General features: G+C 43.1%; 1 long non-coding RNA gene across 18 annotated transcripts in view; it reads left to right on the top strand.

The window, feature by feature from the left end:
• Positions 1–4,258: 4,258 nt before the first annotated feature.
• Positions 4,259–9,501, top strand: part of LOC119337998 — an 8,484-nt gene continuing 3,241 nt past the window's right edge. For 4 of the 18 annotated variants that reach the window (XR_005163720.1, XR_005163716.1, XR_005163721.1 and 1 more), the window contains exons 1-10: positions 4,262–5,327; positions 5,605–5,652; positions 5,868–6,009; positions 6,898–7,310; positions 7,398–7,471; positions 7,543–7,669; positions 7,751–7,832; positions 7,916–8,027; positions 8,125–8,361; positions 9,122–9,368. This is a non-coding gene — a long non-coding RNA (uncharacterized LOC119337998). Of the gene's footprint in view, positions 5,328–5,604; positions 5,653–5,867; positions 6,010–6,897; positions 7,311–7,397; positions 7,472–7,542; positions 7,674–7,750; positions 7,833–7,915; positions 8,028–8,124; positions 8,362–9,121; positions 9,369–9,477 lie in introns of all 18 variants that reach the window. The other 14 variants (XR_005163729.1, XR_005163730.1, XR_005163722.1 and 11 more) reach the window with 12 other exon arrangements.

The raw sequence follows: 9,501 nt of genomic DNA on the forward strand, positions 1-9,501 counted from the left end.
CTAAAAATAGGATAGCCAGATTTTTTTGTCAAGTGCGTTTTTGGAAAATTTTGGGCCTAAACGGAGGGTGGTTTCCGGACGACAAAAGATTGCTGGAATCCAAAACCTACTCAGACAAGGAAAACACAAATCTAGAAATAGATGGATCTTGAAAGTTAACCTAATATGAGATGGACTCGGAGTGGTGGTAGTATATGGATGTGGGTTGATGGTGGTATATGGAATTAGATCGGTGTTGGTATATGGACTCGGAGCGGTGGCGGATAAGCGGTGATGGTAGATGGCAGGAACGACGTATCTGGTGTGGTGGTGGTATATGGCAGCGGATGACGATGGTGCGGCGGTGGCGTAAAAACCCGTGAACCTAATATGCAAGGAACTCGGATTGGTGGTGGATATATGGTGGTGGTATATGGCAGCGGTGGTGGTAGCGGTGGTAGTATATTGATATGGATCGGTGGTGGTATATGGATACAGATTGGTGGTGGTATATGGATACGGATACCGAGCGGTGGTGGTAGGTGGCAGGGGCGATGATGATGGTGCGGGGCGGCGTGACAACTTATGACCAGAACTCGAAACTCTAAAAGACTAGACACTAAGACCAGCAACTTGACGCGACAATGCAACTGCAAATTCAACAAAGCAAAATACTGAAAAGACTATGCAAAGGCTCAGACTGGTTCGGAAAGGATGAACTAACCCTATTTTTTTGTTGGCTTTTTCGTGGACTATAGGTATGAAGAACAGATTCGATCTAAACTACGAAAAACTGTAAAATCTCACCGAGCAACCTGGAAATCTCATACCACTTGATAGAGGCGAAGGTGTCCCGTCTTTCGATGAGATGATGGATATAGCTTTGGTGGAAGTCGACTTTGACGATCTGACTACGAACGTGCAAGGACGTCGCGCCTTAGCAATCGCTAAACCAACTCCGAGAGGTTATTGACCATGCCGGAGCACGATCAACCTGACCACGAGGGTATGTTTCCTGCGAGCAAACGAAGACAAGCAAGAAACTGAGATTGCAATCTGGATATTGCGAATATAAGATGAAAGCTTTATTGATCAAGGTGGGGTTTTGTGATGCCTTTGTCTGGTCGTTGAACACAAACGAAGTACGCGAAGTTGCAGCTATGGCAAACTTTAATCTAAACAAAACCCAAAGTCTAAATGATGCCCTAAGGCTGTATATATGGAGGAAGAGGGGGAGGATTTCGTGGCCCTTGGTGGAAGGGTCCAAAATCAACCATATCTCTTGTTTCCCCACACATACGGACTCTAAAAATAGCCTATACTTGTGTATTTCGAAATTACATGGGCCTGGCTGATAGAGGCAAAGGTGTCCCGTCTTTCGATGAGATGATGGATATTGCTTTGGTGGAAGTCGACTTTGATGATCCGACTACGAACGTGCGAGGACGTCGCGCCTTAGCAATCGCTAAACCAACTTCGAGAGGTTATTGACCACGCCGGAGTACGATCAACCTGACCACGAGGGTCTGTTTCCTACGAGCAAATGAAGAACAAGCAAGAAGCTGAGATTGCAATCAGGATATTGCGAATATAAGATGAAAGCTTTATTGATCAAGGTGGGGTTCTGTGACGCCTTTGTCTGGTCGTTGAACACAAACGAAGTACGCGAAGTTGCAGCTATGGCGAACTTTAATCTAAACAAATCCCAAAGAAAAAGCTACTAGATGGATCTACTTATATAGGAGCAAGGGGTGGCGGCCAAGGAGGTGGGAGGATGTCCCAGGGCAGCCTAAAATTAACCCTAGGTCGTACAAGGCCAATGGGCCAAAGTGGAGGTGACGTAACACCTTTGGACTTGTAGTTAGACTCGGATTTTGCTGCAGCGTCAGATTGTTTTGTCCATAACTCAACGCTCCAGATGGATTTTAAGGTGATTCCAATTGGGTTGGAAAGAGCATGAAATCTAATTTCCAACAAAAAAAGAATTAGCCAATTCGGAGTCCGGATGAAAGAGCTCTTGGCATTTTGAATCGGTTGTATCTGTGCAGTCTGAATCTGAGTCCAGAACGTGAGAGACTTGGACTTTATCTTCTCTTGGGCCAAAAGTGACGTGAGAGAACTTTTTGAAGAGCAAGTAAACATATCTTTCACCCTTATCTTCATATGTAGACTGTACAAATGTCCCATACACCTGCAATTAGACATGGCACAAAAGTTTGTGAAGTATTTTTGTCCTCGATGACATAAATAAACTATTGCATAGTTTGCATTAGAAATCACCTCACAAATATACATGTATGCAATATATTTGGTCATATCCAAGGTAGTCAGGTCCTCATCATCCTCCCCTTCTTGAAAACAAAGCCGTCCTCGGCGTTGCTTAATCTGAAATGTGGCTAACAAAAAAGACAGGGTGTACATGTTGTATATCTATATGTCATCCATTTTTACTTCCCTTGATTTTTGCACATATGACACATGTATACATGAGTAACTTTCATAGATCTTAAAATATAAAGCCAAAATATTATCATAAGTAGAAGACATGAAAATATTGCAACTCAGTTTGCACATATAAGTGAAGCTCTTATTCATATCAAAAGATTGACAATATTCATCATTAAACCATCCCAACATTGGTAAATAAAGCTTACGTGCATCAAATTTATATGCTACAACATGCTTAAATAAGAAAACATGCAATAAGTCGTTTGACACAGAATTATCATCAAGATTAGAGGTCATATCAAAATGATTAAACATTGGCACAATTGTTTTAAAATTTATTTGATCCAAATATGATTTATTTCCTAATTCACATGGTTCTTTGACATCAATAGTCTAAACTCCTAATGTCTCAGTTGGTAGGTCGCGTTCCGGGTTTTATTTTTAGGGAGCGTCTAGTGGGCGGCCGGCTGCCCACTAGCGCGATGGAGCGGTCAGCCATACATGCGCGAGCGGCTGGCCTAAAATAGACATGCATGTGTGTAATTTTTGTCCGCTAGCGCATGTATCTTTTAGCATTTAATACATTCACACCGGTCACAGTCAGTTGGAAAAAACAGATCACATATACATTTGTTTCGGTTTTCAAATTTTCAAAAAGCTATATCTTCCAAACCGCGCGTCGGAATTAAGATCCGTTTTCACCGCTGGAATCCTCGCGACGTGCTCTTCAAAACTATATCCCGCATGGGGATGTTTCGACAAACTAGTCTTCCTGCCAACTAAACATCAATGTGTGTGCAACTAGACTAGATTGCCGCGCCAACTGAGCATATGTGTGTGTGCCAAAAAAGTCCTGCCAACTAAACATCAATGTGTGTGCAACTAGACTAAATTGTCACGCCAACTGAGCATATGTGTGTGCAACTAGTGTCCTGCCAACTAAACATCAGTGTGTGTGCAACTAGACTAAATTACAAGCCAACTAAGCATATGCGTGTGCAATTAGTCTTCCTGCCAACTAAACATCAATGTGTGTGCAACTAGACTACATTACAAGCCAACTAAATATCAATGTATGTGCAACTAGACTACATTACAAGCCAACTAAATATCAATGTGTGTGCGACTAGACTACATTACAAGAGGAGGTTGCACATCGACTTTCGTCGAGGCAATAGACTAGTCGCACATCAAAGTTGTCGTGGTTGCTAGGTTGTAACCTCATACGAAGGCGCAGCTCCAGACATTAGTTTTGGAAAAAAATTGCACGATGTAGTACTAAAGTTGCACAATGCAGTATTTTAATTGCACCATATAGCACCAAAATTGGCATCAAAAAAATTTCATCGAAACATATCCATGCGGGATCTAGTTTCGAAGATCTCGCCGCGATGAATCCAACGGTGAAAACGGATCTGAATTCCGACATGTGGTTTAAAAGATATGACTTTTTAAAAATTTAAGACGCTAAAATAAATGTGCGTGAATCTGTTGCCAGACTAGTCTATACGCATCTAATGCTAACAATAATATCCACTAGCTGACAAAAAAATCACACATGTGAGCCCGGCCGTCCGTTTCTGTTAGTTGGTGGCCGGCCGCTTTTTAGATTTTAGGTTATTTTTATCCCACCTCATCCGGTTATATTTGGTACCTATTTTGATACCTCCTCCCACCTTTTCCCACCTAACAGTGACCCGACACGAACCGAAAACACCACGTACCAAATCCTCTGCCAGCCCCCGCGCTCTTCAGGTCGCGCCCGAGACAAGCGACGAAAAAAAAACCTACGACGATTCACCAGCGAAAAAAAACCCTACGATGATTAACCAGCGAAAAAAATTGTCTTGGAACGAGGCCTCCAGGTGCCCTCGAGCTCGCACTCGCATGAGATCCCTTCCAGGCCACCACGCCACACCACCAGATCCCATCGCCGCCACCTCGCACTCGCATCCCATCGCCGCCGCCCGTGCGTTCTCGATCGGAGAGGACGCTCCCTTCGCCGCCGCTGAGATCCGAGAAGAGTCGCCCTTCGCCGGCGCCAAGATCCTGTGCCTCTCTAAAGACCCCTCTCTCGCGCGACACCGCCTCCCTTACAAGGACGCCATGCCATGGGTCTCCATCGGTGCCACGACTGCCGCGGCCTCCCCACCTGCCGACGCTCTAGATCCGGCCGTAGTTGATTCCCTGTACATCATCTCAAGGAGGAGGGGCGTGAGGCGGTTGCCGCCGCCGGTGGTTGCACTTGAAGGTCTCCGTCGCTTGCTCCAACCAGATCCAGCCAGACCGACCTGTGGTGGTCCACGTGCATCTGGACGGACGCAACGGCTTTGCCTCCCCTGTCCCATGTCTTCGTCCACCACACCATCCCATTGCGGTAATAAATCTCTAGCCATGCCCTTTTCCTTGAGATGAACTACAAAATTTCTGTTCTATTATATCTTGGTGAATGTCTCGTCAATTGCCATACAAATACATGTGTGCTTCTCCTGTCGTGCATTTGATGGGTAAGCTGCTGCTACCCGGGCTCACATGACCCCGTGGAGGAAGGAGCTGCGCAAGGAATCACTGCCAAAAGACTCGAGATGAGTTTGGAGTGTCCTGGATTCCAGTCCATGTTCCGCAAGGACGAAGCAACGCGAGCTAGCCGAGGGTTCAGATTGACGTTCGCTTTGATTCTCGTTGATTCATTGTTTTGACCGACCCAAGCAGCGCCGGCGCTCACGGAGGAGAACCTGATATTTCTAGAGGCCTGACGCGCGGTCGATCACACTTACTACGACAAGTCCTCCAACGGGTGGAGCTGGTTCAGGTACCACAAGCACCCTCCAGGAAAAGCAGGTTCCAGCTGTGCAAAGTCTGCCTACTACTGCTATCCATACTGCGCTATAGCAAAATAGGTTTGTCTAATGCCTCAACGGCTCACACTTCTGCTAGTCGCCCATTTATTTAGTGTTGGTCTGGGGAATTTTTTGAGTTGTTGTGTGTACCTTCATGTTTTTCCTTGGGAAATATCTTCATGTTTTTTAGATTACATAAATTTTTGAAAGCTGGATTTTTGTATGTCTTAGTTTCTACATTTGTGAAACTGAAAGCTATTATCATCGGACAGAAAAAATAAACTTCTTCTGTTGCTATTGTGTATTTGACCTGACATTGTTTGTTTTCTAATTTCAGCTTTGGATCAGGACTAACCTCTAGCCAGGAAAGAACCTGAATCCCAAGGTGAGAGGCACCCGTCCGTTAATATTAGAGATGTGAACAAGTACTTTTCTCTATTCTTCCTACTCACAAGTAGTTTCATTCAATGTGCTTACGTGAGATGTGAACCCACAAATTCAGTGAGCTGGGAACTCAAAATTCCAATGAGGTGCGAGATGCAGCAAATTATACTCATCGTATGCCTCGTTATTATTGTTGTTGTGTCGTTTTATTCCCAGTCGACGGCCGCTGCGGTGCCCACGTCCGCGTCATTAGTGCTGCTAAGGGGCGCTTCACCCTGTTCGGCATTATCTTCTATTCTTCCTACGGCTGCAAGAACCCTCACCTTGGCTATGGCAGATGCGACAGATAAAGCAGGAGGTCATCTTCTCTCCTTTCTCTTCTACCATTAGAGAATTTTAGCCATGCCTGCTGAGTAACACAAAGCTATTATATGCATTCAATGGAATGTCTGCAATGCCAACAATATTCTGAGTAAAAATGAACAAGAAACATGCATTGGATGGCTCAATTGTTTGTTGAACTAGGTTCGGTTTAGCTTGCTCTCACCAATACAAAATTTCCCACAGCTCATGTGTTCACAGATGGTGATTTCAAGAATCTGTCAAGTTCAACAAATCATGCATCTGTTTATAGAAACTTAAAGAACAACATACATGTAATTTGTCTGCTTAATCACTTTATTGTTCGTTACTCTCGATCACCATCGGAGAAGGCGATACTCAAATTTGTGGCTGGGTGCATCTGCGGAAGTACTTGCTGATCTTACCATGTCAGGTTGTCCTTTGCCCCTCTTAGATGTTGTAATGTGTTCTTCACATGTGACAACACTAAGTGAACCATTTTGGGCTTCATTTGCATTCTAGCATGGTGGTCTCTCCTATAGCTAGCTATAAATGTTGGCAGTTCCTTCCCTTTTTCTTTGGTGTTGTGGTGCTAATAGTTAGCATAGCTGTCGTCGGTGCCCTGTTATTATTTGTTAAGTTAGGATGCTTACGTTGTTTTGTTGTGTATGTAAGCTGACAAGTAGTACATCTCCATTTTTTCAGTTTCAGAAAAAAAATGCACTGGATTGTGCCGGCTGGGGTGGTCTGGCTGGATTTGGAAAGAAAGAAACATATATATTGGAGATGCATGCGTTTAGATTTTTTTTTGTCATGAGTTCAATAGTCTCTGTTAAATCACAGTAATTTTGTTGCTCTGCTGAGCAGGTTTTCTTATACATATATTTATTTTGAAAATTCATAGATGGATGAAATGCTGCTGAGACGTTACAAGATATTCCAGCAGAGGCATCCTTACCATCCGCATTACAAGGATATGAGAACATTGGGGTCCTGAAGGCAGTGACCTGTTTACCATACACATATTTACTTCCTTTCTAGGGTGGAACAATGGAAGGCACAATTCCAAATTTCCAAGTACAGCTCTTCAAGAACAGGATCTCTGAAGGAACAACAATTTACAAGCTTGGCGCTTACCAGGTTCAGTATGCTAGGGAAAGATACAAAACTGTAGATCGTCCATGGAGAGTAGTGTTTGCCCAAAAAACTACCGTCGAACCAATTGTGCCTCAGCCACCAAACTTTCCCAAGTATGGATATACCACCTACAATGTACACAGTACCAAAGCTGCATTAAACAAATCGTTTTGTTGTCAGGTCAGCAACTCTTAAGAATTGTTTTTATTGTATAATTTTCCACTTCTTACAACTTACAATTTACTGAACTTGTGAATGTTGGATTAGTTACTAGCATCACAAGAATATTTGCGCCGAGCGGCAGATCGATTGACCAGATATGAGAAAATCACATCACAAATGTGCGCCAACTTTTATCATTTTTCATTCCGTGTTCTTATATCTCCACTGAAACAATGATATATCTTTCCAGAATGCCCGCCGTTGTGATGTTTTGGGGAAAATTAGCAGATGCCCTTGATGCAGACAAGCTACAACGGTGGTCTGCTCAAGAACCCATTATAGTTCTATTTGTTGGCATGCCAGTACATGAATTTAATGTAAGTACGTATCGTCATCTTATATCCATCCTGCACAATTTAGAGAAGAAATTAAAATTACCCGTTAATTTTTTTGTACAGGAAACTTGACCTTCAAGTCCTGTCTGGCAACTCGATGGTACATGAATCCAACTATTTCTGAAGCGGCAGCTATTCTAGGAAGGTACACACAGCACAAATGATCCATCTGTGCAACTAATTTTCAATAATCCAGCATCTGTGTTGACAAATTTCACAATATCTTAGATCTACTGCAAGATCCCATCAAATTGAGATAAGCACCGGCTCACAGGGTCATCGCTAGGCAACAAATACAACAAACACATAATTATCAGCCGTTGACCCTGGTGGAATCATGGTATGTTGTCATTGCTATCAAAGCTACACTAATGTCTTTCTCCGAGTAACAATATTTGGTTTCTTTCTAAAATAGATTGACCTGATGTAACTTGCAGGACCAGTACTATAAACTGGAAATAAAGAGAACTGAAGTGTCCCCTTCCACGGCGTTGGGGGGCCTTTCTCTGCCAGGCGCGGTGGCTCCTTGGTAGGATGATGCAGCTGGCTCGGCGGAGGCTAGGAGGCTCGTCGGCCGACATTTCGTTGATGCATGGGTGCCATATTGCGATGGAACGGCAGTATAATATACAAAACTTTGACGAGGCTCACCTGCTTCAAAATTTCACAATAAGGTTTGCCTTTTTTCTCTTTGCATTATTCTGTTAAGTCTTCAGATTGTTTGTGTTGGCCGACGAAAAAAGATTTAGGGTCCTAGATTTCTACTTTATATCACTCTGAAAGCTCACTAACCAATCCATGCATTTGGACTTCAGTAGATATAATGGACTATATTCACTCACGTTGGCCACAACCTATTTGAAGAAATTTCTCTTTTGATTTATTGGTGTGAAGTTGTTGTTTCATAGATATATCTAAGCAAGGAAAGTTGTAGAGATATATGCATGTTCTGGCCTTCTATTCTCGTCCTTTTCATGTTCGAGATCAGCGTACTCATTAGATTAAATTTTAGTATTGCATCGTTAAGCACTTTCTGGAATAACATGCAATAGGTGTATGTTCTATAACCTCTACGCTTTAGCTGGAAATGGCAACTTGATTGAACTCGATCGGTTGTAAGCTTACCTAAATTAGTACGTACATAAACAAACTGCACTTCCATCTCCCTGTAGTCATAAAGAAGTATACTGTAAAATTCATAGATGATCAATACTATTTCATTTGCATAAACAAACTCAAGGCATGTACAAATTTTGGATCACGATATACTATTTACCATGCATCAGTTAACTCAAGGCATCGACCAAAATCTAGCATTCTTTGTTGCGAGCAGCATGGAGAAGACAGAGATTGTCTGATATATTCGATAGCGCAATATAATTTTCTCTTGCATATTTATAATCTGCCATTTGAATGATGTTTTTTGTGTTGTAGTCCAATCAAGACAACTTGCAACTTTGGTGTTGTCACATTGGAGTTCGTGCTGAGCAGCAATGGGAGACTGTCCTTGATGCCCGACCCATGATGCCGACGAAGGAACGAGAGTCGATGAGGAGTAGACGCCATGGGTTTGTGAACTGGCCAAGCCACCGTTGTCCGTTTGGTAATGTGACTTGCCCTGATTTTGACGTCGTCTACCAACATCCGACGAAGGGAACCCGTCCCGGTTTCCATCTTGATGGTAAGTTCTCTAATCTTCTATCTCATGGGATGTGATGTAGTTGCCTTCATTTTGGCTTTTGACAAAGGGTTGAAATTAGCTTATGTGCTTCCGACGATTGAAATTCCAGTTATATTATCAACCTTCAGCGAGC

This window comes from Triticum dicoccoides, chromosome 7B (assembly GCF_002162155.2).
Source record: "Triticum dicoccoides isolate Atlit2015 ecotype Zavitan chromosome 7B, WEW_v2.0, whole genome shotgun sequence".
Classification (NCBI taxonomy): Eukaryota; Viridiplantae; Streptophyta; class Magnoliopsida; order Poales; family Poaceae; genus Triticum; species Triticum dicoccoides.